We start from the raw sequence: 12209 nt of genomic DNA on the forward strand, positions 1-12209 counted from the left end.
CCTAATAGCAAGGTGATCTGTGCTAGGGAGGGTGGGTGCTGGACTCAGGGCTACAGGCAGGTGAGACAGTTGACCTCCATGAAAGAAGTTCTCGATTTGTTGAACAAAGCAGGTGAATGGCTGATTCTAATCCAGGACGAATGAAGAGAAGCTGATTACATAACAATGGCCTTCATCACAGTGGATGTTCATCCCAACCCTGGCAGGCACACAGAGAACCCCAGCTTTGGATCAGGGTGTTTGATTGAGACCACAAATTGAGCACTCCTGGGACTGATCTGCTGTCATAGGAGGATTTCCAGCGATGAGCTCTGTACCTTCCAGGCCCATTGTGTGGCAACACTCCCTCTCCTGGCTCGGTGCTGCAGGCTTTGCATCCCCAGGAAAATTGACAACTCGCTGTGGAGAAATGACCATATATTCATTTTGTGAACAAGACAATGTTGGTTCATTAGTTATTTTTGTCTTCCAGGGTGTCGTGCTCTGCTTTGGGCTGGGGGACCTCTTTATTTCTGACCCATGCTCCACTGCAGCCTTCTCATTGGAAGAGGGAGGTCCATAAAGTCAACAAATGAATACCAAACCGTGAAGAACACGAACTTCCTATCCCAGACACAGGCCACCTAGTGCACAGCTAACTGCACCGCCCATGCCTAGGGAGCCTCTTTCTCCCGTTAGACTCAAACATTAGGCAATGAGGAAACAGTAGAAGTTGACAGTTCTTCCGCTCAAGTAGACCAGAACGTGGTATCTGAAGGGGATTGGTTCTAGAACCTCCGGTGAGATCACAATCTAATGACACCTGAGTGCCTCCATAAAACCAGGTAGTATTTATGCCTAAATCCATGGCCGCGCATGCTCTAAACCCTCCCTTAGACAACTGTATGAAATAGCCTTGCTATGTGTGACATGGGAACAATGATGAGATGGCCGTCATACATGTTCGGCACAGATGAATGTTTGATGAGTGTTTTCCATGTGAGAGTGGGTGGGTACCGAGGGCAGACTGCATGTCAATGGCACTTGATTCCTTTTAGATATACCACTTTGCTTCCTCCAGATTCACAAATCCATGGAACAACTTTCAAGCCTCAGTCTGATTCTGAAAATTCATTTTTTGTTTTAATGTATGTACAGGGACTTGATTATGTGGATTTGCTTTTAGTGTGTGTCGGGGGTGGGGGGGAAGAAGGAAAGGAGAAAGGGAAGGAGAGAGAGGGAGAGAAAGAGTAGATACCAGAATATCAGAGAACAACCTTGGGTGTTTCCTCGGGCACTGTCCACTCTTCTTTACGGGTTACAGGTTCTCTCTCACTAGTTTGGGAGTTGCCAAGCATGCTAACCTAGCTGGGCAGTGAGACTCAGGGTTCCTCCTGTCTCTTCCTTCTCAGGGTTGGAAAACACTTGCTTATTTGCCAGGCTTCTCAATGAGGTTTGATGATTGGAATCAGGTCTTGGTGCTTGCAAGTCCAGAACCCTACTGACTGACTAAGCCTCATCTTGGCTCTTTTGTTTTGCCAGGTAGAGTTACAGTTGGCCTGTTCTCCCATCACCTCGTCTTTGGCTAGTTAACCAAGGCAGGCCTTATTGCTGTTAGTCCATTGAAATGCGCGGGAGTATGAGAAAGAAGCCTATGTGTGGTACATCTCACTCTTAATGGGCAAGAGCAGCAACAGAGGGATATTTGTATTAAGTGTGCAGATGTGTGCAGATGTAATGGAGGGCAGGCTTGCTGTGGTTTCAATCCTCCCTCAAGGTCACTGTTCACCATAGCTGTTCGGACGATAGAGCTTTAGTTTTCTTCCATGTAAAACAAGAGGTAGAGGTGGAAAACATGATGGGGGGGTGGAGTAAAGAGACGGGTATGTTAGCCTGTAACTCCATCTGAGATGCAGGTCTACATAGGCTATCACAAGACGCAAATGAAGAAGCATGGGGGCATGGTGGTCAAACGGTACCTCTTGGAAGGGCTCAAGGTCACAGCCATCTTCACACACAGGGCTGTCCCTTGATGGTGAGGCACATGTCATTGTGTTTACGGTCAATGGAGGCCCAGATCTCCTGACTGCAGCTCTCTAAAAGCAACTGGAGATTAAAGAAGCCTGAGTCAGTATACCATGTGCCTGGTACCCAGGGGGCGCCCCAATGTCAGCTCTGTCCCCCTCTCTTCATGGTTCACAGTGGGAGACTCTGAGCACCAGACAACCCTAAGGACATTTTCACAACACTGGCCTTTGGGTCCAAGCATCTGGTTTCTAGACAGCTGTAGCCGAAAGGCCCTTGCTCTTTGGCTAATGGCTAAGGATTAACTAGGTGTGTGTTGGCTTTAAGAAAAAAAAAAATTGAAGCCAACAGTTGGACTATTCCTGCTTTGTGTTTTTGGCTGGCTGCTTCCTGCTTCATAAATCTGGAGAGGGATGTGGGGGAGCTGACGAGCTACTCCCTGTGCCCCAAGCCTGGCTGTGTTGGGGTAGGGGGAGGCGGCCACGGTACCTCTCTGGACCAGCTGCCGTATCCATCTGCAGCTGGGCCTCTCCGTGATCTACGGCCAGAGCGCTGCGCCCAGAGCCTTTATTGCGGCTTCACAGCAGCTGGTGTGAATGGGAGTGGAAAAATAAACCCGTCTCTTCCCCAGCACTAGGAAAAATGCTCCCGAACACAAACAAGCAAACACTCACCTTGCCTCGGCTGCTGAGGACCCAGTTATCTGTGTGTTGCTGTGAGACCCTGGTTTGCAGTTTCATTTTTAACCTCTCAAGCTGATGGATCAAGGTTAAATTAGCATCCATGGCCAACAAGAGATGAGAGAGAGTCCCAAGAAAGAGCTGGCCTTGAGGTAAGAGAAGCATCATGACTTTCAATGAGTCTGGATCACAGTTTGAGAAATGCTCTTTATAATGACAGATGGCAAAAGCTATTCCTTAGCTGTTGACAGTCCTGCGCTTTATGGGACCAGCGAGGCAGCATTTGAGGGTACAGAGAGCCTGCGCACTACCCAGCCAGTCCTTACTCAGGCTTACAGATAGCAAGCAGCGAATCAGCCTGCCACGCTTCAGTAGACACACACAGAGTCCCCACGGCTCAGTCACCAGCAGCAAAGACGCTGGTCAGAGGTGTGCCACACAGTAGAGGCGGGCGTACACTTCGTTTCCCCTGCAAGTCTTTCCAGGAGATACAGATCAGAGCCAAGTGACTGGTATGGACATACGACAGGCTCAGAAGTGGCTCAGAACTCTAGCGAGGACGATGAAGGTGCAATCAGATTTAGGGCAAATGCGTCCAGGGAACACAGCAGAGTTGGCCAGCACTGGGCGTCATGGCACAGGACTGTTGAAAGACCCAAACACCCCACCACCCCACAGTAACACCTAAGGGAGTGAGTGAAGGCACCTTTTTTTTTTTTCTGAGACAGAATTTCTCTGTGTAACAGCTCTGGATGTCCTGGAACTATGGAACTAGCTCTTGTAGACCAGGCTGGCCTCGAACTCACAGAGATCCACCTGCTTCTGCCTCCTGAGTGCTGGGCTTAAAGGCGTGTACCACCACTGCCCAGCTGAAGTCACTTCTTCATGGTGACTAGTAAGAATTATTTTCTCCATGAAGCCTTTTCTCAGCGCTTAGCTAAGTGATGATCTCTTTTCCTAGGCACCAGTACTTTAATTGATTTACATTCTGTGTATCCTAGGGGATTTAAATTACACCCTTTAGATCCTTAAGGGCAGCAACAGCATGTGTTACGTCTCATATATATTTGGCAGGGCAGTCTCGTGTATACTTGTCTTCTTTGCCTAAATAGACAGCTCTCAGTTGAGTTCCTGGTAAGTGCTGGCTGCCTTTGACATCTCTCCTGACCTGGTGAACAGGGGCAGTCAGCCAGACTAAAGTCTATTACGGGACGCCCACCCTTATGTGCCATCTGCACCTTCACAGGTCCTTCTCCCAGCCCAGTCCAGAGTCCAGTGGAGAGGGAAGGAGGGAGCTAATCGGAGAGACTGTGCTGATGTGAATCCAGAGGACAGACACTGTCCCTGGCAGTGGAGCAACGGTTGAGCAGACCCTGGCTGGTGACTTCAGACACAATAGCCATGTCCCTGGAACATCTTAGCTTCAGTATCACAGGTGAAGAATACCCCGCTCCCCAATACATGGTTTTGGTTTTCCAGCGTTCCATCAGTTTCAGTCTGGAAACGTTAGATATAGTGATATAGCAAGCCTTATATTGTGCTCGGTGTGGATCAACATGTGAAGTCCACACTATCCCTCCTGGGGTGTGGGTCGTGGACTCGCTCCTAAGTCTAGCATATCCATGCTCTGCCCATTGCCTGCTGGTTAGTCACATGGGCCAGGGTTTTAGTGATCACATTGACTGTGAGATATCACCAGCACTGAGTTCAGATGCCCTTTGCTTTCGTACATGATGAACCTCGGGCACCCAGGTGTGGTGCTGTCGAATTTATTACAGTGCAGTTTTATAATTATTTGATTTTGTTACAGTTGATAACCTCCTACTTCATCTTGTTTATAAGGTAAACTTTGTCACAGGCGTGTGTATGTAAGGAAAAAACAGAGCATATGAACTTGGGGTTGGTGCTGTTCATGGCATCTTCTGGGGGTCTTGAAACACACCCCCTGCGGATGGGAGGTTACTCTAAAGCAGTGGTTCTCAACTTGTGGGTTGTGACCACTTTGGGGTTCGCCTAAGACCATTAGAAAACAGATATTTACTTTATGGCTCATAACAGTGGCAAAATTGCAGTCATGAAGTAGGGACGAAGCAATTTTATGGTTGGGGTCCCCACAACATGACGAACTGTATTAAAGGGTCGCAGCATTAGGAAGCTTGAGAGCCACTGCTCTAAGGCCTTGGAGTCCTTGTATTCTTGACTCCAAGAATACAAGCAGCAGCGTAGGGCAGCTTCTCACAAAGACGCACCCATGATCCTAGTTTATGAATGGCATAAGGAAGGGTGGGTCAAGCCTCATGGAAAGAGGAGTAGAAAACGATAACAATGGTTTATTTTTCCAGAAAATGCACATTAAAGAAAATCAAGACTAACGTGGGCTAGTGGGGTGGCTCAGTGGGCAGAGTTGTTGCTGCTAACCCTGAAGAACGGAGTTCACTCCCTGGAACCCGCATGGTAGAAGGATAGAAGCAGCTCCTGCAAGTTAGCCTCGAGCTTTCACATGTGCACAGGCATGTCACATGAACACACATGCATAGCACATAAATAAAAATGTTATGAAAAGGATTAATTGGAGACTTAATAAAAACTACAGGCCTTTCTCATACTCTGCCCCTTACGTCCCCTCTCAAATTCTTTTTGTAATTTCTTTGAGTTCAGAACTTGGGAGTTTTAAATAAAATGTGTTTCCTACTGTGGAAGTCAGGAGTCTAGAGGTCAGACTGCATCCTACCCAGATGTCTTTCATGTAAAACATGATTTTTAATGTACCCAGAAATAATTATTTTTTGCAAGAGTTGAGGCTCACTCACACTTTATGCATAAAGATATCAAATATAAATATATAAGCACATATATACAGTGTATATTGAGGTGCATCAAAGCTAAGGCCAATAGCATGCTCACAAGGACTCTGACACTGAATCACGCCCCTCCCTCCAACCCTGAGTCAAATGGAATCTTAATAGTTTTCTTCTGTGTATTCTCTTTCCTCGGCGAGTTAGTAAGTGTTGCTCCCCATTACAGATACAAGCTAACTACCACCACATTACCAATGCCTGAGAAGCCGTTTAAAAGGAAGTTTGCTCTGGCTCTCTGCTCCAGTGTGTGCTGGACTGCCTTCTTTACAGCTTTTCAACAGGCGGGCGTAGAGGAGCAGAGCTGCTCCCCTCCTTAGCAGCCAGGAAGCAGAGAGGGAGACTTAGAAACCCGACAGAGCATGTCATTCCAGGGCACAGCCCCTGCTTCCTCGCGCCACTTCCTGTCTCCTGGTTCCCATGCCTCCCACAATGCAGTCCAAACACAAAAGCCCAGGGACTAACCTGTCCACCAGTCAGGACCTTCGGAACTCATTTCCCCAGCTTGGAGACCAAGCCTTCAAAGCAGGAGCCTTTGTGGCTACTTCACATCAAACCAGAGCAGTGTCCTCCCCTCATGTTCCTCTTCTAGGATTCATCTTCCGCACTGAAGACTTTTTTCACATATCTGGTGCTCCCGGAATTTCTGTTTAAAAAAGCAAGGGTTACCCAGCTGATGAGCCTGCCTTGTGAATAAGGTGAGCATCTGGGCTTTATAAGGTGTGCCCTTAGGCTATGCTCTTTCTTTCGGCTTTCCTGGGGCATGATGGGAACACCTAGTTAGGTTGCGTCTCTTCTGTTCTGGGCACTTCCGTTTGTTCCTCTAACCTGAGCTAGACTCTCTCTTCGCCAACGACATCTGAATCTACAGACAGATTCAGTTTCAGTGTGACTTCTATCCAGATGGAACGGGCGGAGCCCATTGGAAACACAAATGGGCGTGTCAGTGAGAGTGTCTCCAGAGGGGTTTGATGGAGGAGGGAAAGAACGCACCCTGAATGTGGCAGCGGCACCCTGTGAGCTGGGGTCCTGGGCTCAGGAAAAAGGAGAAGACGAACTGAACATCGACATTCACGTCTCTCTGCTTCTAGACTGTGGGTGTCATGTGACCTCACATTACAGCTGCAGCAGCTGGAGCTTTCTCTGCACCCCTGATTTCCTCGTCGTGACAATCCCCCGGGTTGTAAGGCAGAATAAACATGCCCTTAAATCGCTTTGGTCAGGCAGCCTTAAGTTGACCACTATGATGAAACAGACTTGGAGGCCATCCTGCCCGCCAGACGTCCCAGGGATAACCTGGACAGGTGCTGGCTGATGACGGAGAGTCAGGGGTAGCACCCGAGGATTAGTAAGGAAGAGGTGGGGTGATGCCAAGATAAAACCACACCAAGAAATGCCCTATAGTGATATTTTATTTGCACGTTAATAAGTTTTGCCTGAAGATCAGATTGCAAAGCTAAACCACTAGAGGCCAGGGAGTGCTGGCACATACCTTAATCCCAGGACTCAGAAGACAGGGGCAGATGGATCTCTGAGCTCAAGGCTCCTCTGGGCTACACGGGGTTGATTCAGAAAGACATCCAAGTGGTGGTAGCTCACACCTTTAATCCCAGCACTAGTGAGGTGGAGACAGGAGTGGTATGGCTGGGCAGAGAGAGGATACAAAGGGGAAGAGACAGGAACTCAACGGAGTCTGGAGTCTGAGGTTTGGTGGAGACAGATGCAGTCTGAAGGCGGGATCACCCCTTTGGTCTGAGCATTGGTAGAAGTAAAGGAACTCTCTAGTGACTGGTTGGTTGATTTGCTTTTCTGATCTTCAGCTTGAACCCCAATGTCGATCTCTAGGCTTTTATTTTTCGTGCTGCAGAGCCCACATTGTGTGCCAGCAGCAGAGGTGGCTCCTGGGGTTGGTGAGATTCCTATCATAGGAAGGAAGGCTAGCGAAGCACCCAGAGGGCTCAGCGTGCCCTTCGCTTTCTGCTGCCATAGGCTTTCCTTCACGTCCCTTCTTTCCTGCCTTTTCTGCTGTCATAATCTTCCTGATAAGTACTTTTATTACTCAATCCCACAATGCACTTCTGCCCCTCCCTATTTATAGCTTGTTGAGGGACTCTGTGTTTGCACCACTTTTAGTAAAAAGCACAGAGGGTTTGATTTGTTTGAAGAGGTTTTCTTTCCCCTAAATTATTAAAATGAGCATTTCACACTAATCAAAAGAAGTCTGTGCTAGGGTAGCTGAAGATGGATAGACAGAGAGATTGAAGTGTGTTCTGGTAACTGAACAGCTTCAAGGTCCGTGTGGAAAAGTTGCTCGAGGTGGCCACGTTTTGAAGATTGGCAGAGCTCAAAACCCTGTTTAAAAATAAGACAGCCCCGTCTCAGGTGCTGACTGCACTTGCCCTGTGTGTAGACAGAGTTTATTTTCAAAATGCCATCCAAGAGAGGGTCAGAGCTGCCCACCTGGTCCTCATTTCACCAGCTGTGAAAAGAGAAAGTTGTGACCAGAGAGCGTCCAAGAGACTCACGGGTTTGGCCGAGCACCCAGAAAACAAAGGAAGCCAAGTTTTTATTGAGTGTCTATTATCTGCGAGCCCCTGCATGGGACTCTTCCCATGCATTTATCTCTTTCATGCAGTAGTGATGAGGGGCAGGTGGCTGCCTTCCCGGCTTCCTTTGGAGAAGCTGAAGAGTGGCGCTCCCTAAGCTGGAAGAACCCCAGGCCCAGGAAGCAGGATGTATCCAGACTTGTCTGTACCCCACAGCTGCCTTTTACATCCAAGAGCATCTGTGGAGCCGCTGTTTCCCTTCGGCCACACATGGCTCTGAGAAGAGACCTCCAGAACCCCAGAGTAAGCTGGGAGGGAGAGCGAGTCCCTTCAGTATTGCTCATTGCTAGTGACAGTCTGTCTTCACCATCTTGATGCCCAGGGTCAGTTTAAATCCTCGGGTGTGCCAAGAGCCCCATCTGTTCCTCCATCTGAAATGGGAAGATTTTGCTCTTTTTTTTTTTTTTTTTAAAAAAATCTTGATTTGGTCTTTTGGTGTTTGTGTTACAAGCTTCAGCCTAGAGTTCAATTATGAGCAAATGGATTAGACCCTATCAGGAAATGAGTGAACAGGACTGTGGAAGGAATGCAAGAAGGGGGCAAATGAAGTCTTTATGTTACATCCAGTCCGTATGACTCAGAGAAGGAACATAGGAACCTCAGAGACTCCAACAGACACTGGGCTCTGGCTCCATGTCTAAGTGTGAAGAAGGGTTGGGAAGATACTGAGGATTCGGACAAAACACCTTAAAGAAACAGTTGAAAATGCAGCTGTGGTCATGGGGCCACAACTGTTAATTTCTGTTCTCGTCTTCGATAGACATGCACCTGAGAAGAGGGGACACCTAACTGGAAGGCACACTGTGTTGGTGTCTGCAGACCTCTGGGGTCCCACCCTTCCACAAAGAAAGCCATGTCTCTCCCATATAGGAAAGTGGATGATTGCAGAGTTACAGAGCCCGAAGCCGTCAGGGCTGGAGATGGGGAGTCAGGGATGGAGGGAATGAGTATGTATTAGACATCACAGGAATATGGTGAGGGTGGCCTGGGTTCCTGCCACTCACTGATGGCCAGAGTCGTCTTCAGTCATTTCTTCATCTGGAAAGTGGAATTAGGCATGGTTGTCCATGGGCTGACAGGATGAGCAAGGGTGCAGCCATGTTTGACTGATTGTGTGAGGTAAACCACATAGCCATGATTACTCTAATACAGCAATTCCCAACCTGTGGGTCAGGACCCCTTTGGGGTCACATATCAGATATCTTGCATATCTGGTATTCACATTATAACTTATAACTGTACTAAATTACAGTTATAAAATAACAATGAAACAGTTTTGTGACTGGGGGTCAGCACAACACAAGGAACAGTATTAACTGGTCACAGCATTAGGAAGGTCGAGAGCCACTGTTCTCACAGTTCTTCCTCGATACTGTGGCAGAATCAGCAGGAGACAAAGGGCTGCTTTGGCTCATATTTCCACAGGGACTTCAGTCAAACGCAGAAAGTTCAGTGTTGGGAGGCACAGTGCCCAGTGACAGGAACGCGAGGCAGCCAGTCCTCATATGGGAAAAGGGGACAGAGAGCATAGGCTGGAACCAAGGTGTATGACCCCCAAACCCAGCTCCTGGTGACCTACTGCTACCATCCAGGGCCCAATGCTAAGGTCTCCATAGTCTTCAAAACAGAACAGTACCACCAGTCTGTGGGGAACGTTCCAAATTTCCAGCCCTAAGTTGGCAAGTATCTCTTCGAGTGGAGGAAGGGCAGACCTAAGGCGAGCTATTTTTCTTTGTTTAGCTCTCTGCGTTGCCTCGTCTATCAATGAGTGTCCAGTCTTGGTTGTCACTATGACAGAGCTGTGGCATCCAACAGAGAAGGAGGAATCTTCAGGTTGCAACAGGAACGTGAGCTCATGTAGATGGTAGGCTCCAGGCTCCTGCAGGTGGATTTTGCCCTGCACTGCAAAGAATCCACAAGGTTCTTTGCTAGCTCGGCTATCCCTTCATAAGAAAATGGGGTATTTCTCTTTTCCAACTCTGAAATTAGACTCCCTTGTAGGAATTTGTGGGAGGGAATATGAAAAAGTATCTGTGGTAATTTAAATTAAAATGTCCCCTATAGTCTCCTGGGGAAGTGGCATTATTTGAAAGAATTAGGGTGTGGGGCCTTACTGGAGTAGGCATGGATTGGCGGAGGGAGTATGTTACTAGGTGTGGGCTTTGAGGTTTCAGAAGCTCAAGCCCGGCCCAGTGGCTCAGTGTCTCTTCCTGCTGCCTGCAGGTGCAGATGTGGAACTCTCCGCTCCTCCAGCATCATGTCGACCTACATGCTGTCATGTTTTCCACCATGATGAGTCTGAATCTGTAAGCCAACCCTAATAAAATGAGTTGCCACAGGCATGAGGTCTTCTCACAACAATAGAAACCCCAACCCAAAGAGTATTCAACAGGTTGTATTTGGGTTTGTCCAAGTGTGGGCACTCTTGGCATGGCAGTTTGAATAAGAAAATGCCCCCACTGACTCATGCTATTGAACACAGCCCTCAGCCAGTGATGCTGTTTTGGAAGGTTCTAGAACCTGGAGGTGAAGCCTTGCTGGAGGAAACATGCCATTTGGATCTGACTTTGGTAGTTGATAGCCTCCCATCTCTTCCAGTTCACCCTTGACTTCCTGTGTGTGCACGCTGGAGACGGTTCCTGCAGGCACGCCTCACTGTCATTATAAACTGCCCCTTAAGTTGCCTGTGTGTTTGCTTCTCACAGCAAGCATAGATAATAATGTAATTCTACCTGAGATTCTTAACTGATACACAGCGATGGCTGCCAGCTCTCATAGACTCCAGATCACCTGTCTTCAAACAGGCATCTTCAGGTATTAGGGACACTTACTGGATGGACCCCTCATCGTGTTCTAAATAAAAGCTGAACTTCATTTCTCATGATGTTCCTAGGATAAAATTGTCTGACAAAAGTAACTGGGTGGTGGCGGCAGGAGGGTTATCTCTGCTTGATGTTCAAGCTGATATGATATGTCCATCATATTGTAGAAGTTAAGGTAATCTGTGCTTGAGACAAAAGGGCACATGAAATCCAGTCAGGATTCCGGGAGTGATGAATGGTTGTGTCTGTCCTCCCTTCTCCCTTTCATGCAGTCTAACCCTGCCCAGGGAATGGTGCCACCCACGTTTAATGTGGGCCCTCCCACCCCAGGTAACCCAGTCAGCACAGGCATGCCCAGAGGCTAAGTGCTCCCTCCCAGGTATGTATGCCTGGATGCTTGCCCCACGGATAATTCCAGATCTCGTTAGTTGACCACAAAAGGGAAAATCGGGATACAAAAGAGAACACTGTGAAGGTATTTCTGTCACCACCTTGGCAGGGGGTCATTTTATTATTCCTCTTATTATCTAATCTCTAAGTGAGTCTCAACCTGTGGGTCGCGGCCCCTTTGGGCTCGCATATCAGATACCCTGCGTCTCTCATATTTGCATGAGGATTCATAACAGTAGCGCAACAACCTTTACAAAGTAACAAGGAAGTACTTTTAGGGTTGGGTGGTCACCCCGACAGGAAGAACTGTGTTAAAGGGTGGCAGCATTAGGAAGGTCGAGGACCACTGCTCTAAAGTAAGAACTTCCCCAGCCATCAGTTTCACATCCCACCTTCATGGAAAGTTAAGGCGACCACTGCTCTAAAGTAAGAACTTCCCCAGCCATCAGTTTCACATCCCACCTTCATGGAAAGTTAAGGCGCATTAGGAGACGAATGATAGAATTCTTTCCCAAGACAGAGAACAAACTGAGCCCAGGCCTGAATGCTTGGGAGTGTTATGGCGTCTAGTGTTTTAGGGAAACCAGGGGACTGTGTCTTTGAATTCATTGACAAGGTAAGAGCAATGATGGCCTTGTCACCTCCAGGGTCCTGTCACAGGGTCAAGGCAGAAGAGCAAGGGTGCAGCTCTCCTCATTCCCCCTGTGGCAGTTAGACAGGCAGAGTTCACAGGTTCTTAGCTGGGGCAAGGCGCCTGTGGGAGTGGCTTCTCTATGCAAAAACACTCCCTCAATCCGCCAGGTCCTGGCCCTCGAGGTCTGACACACAGAAGGGGTTCCCTAGGCCCCCACT

General features: G+C 48.2%; 1 long non-coding RNA gene across 1 annotated transcript; it reads left to right on the top strand.

The window, feature by feature from the left end:
- The first annotated feature begins 824 nt into the window (after positions 1-824).
- Positions 825-11024, top strand: LOC125404088 (uncharacterized). Its single transcript, XR_015002312.2, has 5 exons — positions 825-2836; positions 3931-4119; positions 6132-6237; positions 9886-10009; positions 10369-11024. It is a non-coding gene; the product is annotated as an uncharacterized LOC125404088 (long non-coding RNA).
- The last annotated feature ends 1185 nt before the right edge of the window (positions 11025-12209 follow it).

Source organism: Myodes glareolus, chromosome 6 (genome assembly GCF_982192425.1).
Source record: "Myodes glareolus chromosome 6, mMyoGla1.1, whole genome shotgun sequence".
Taxonomy (NCBI): domain Eukaryota; kingdom Metazoa; phylum Chordata; class Mammalia; order Rodentia; family Cricetidae; genus Myodes; species Myodes glareolus.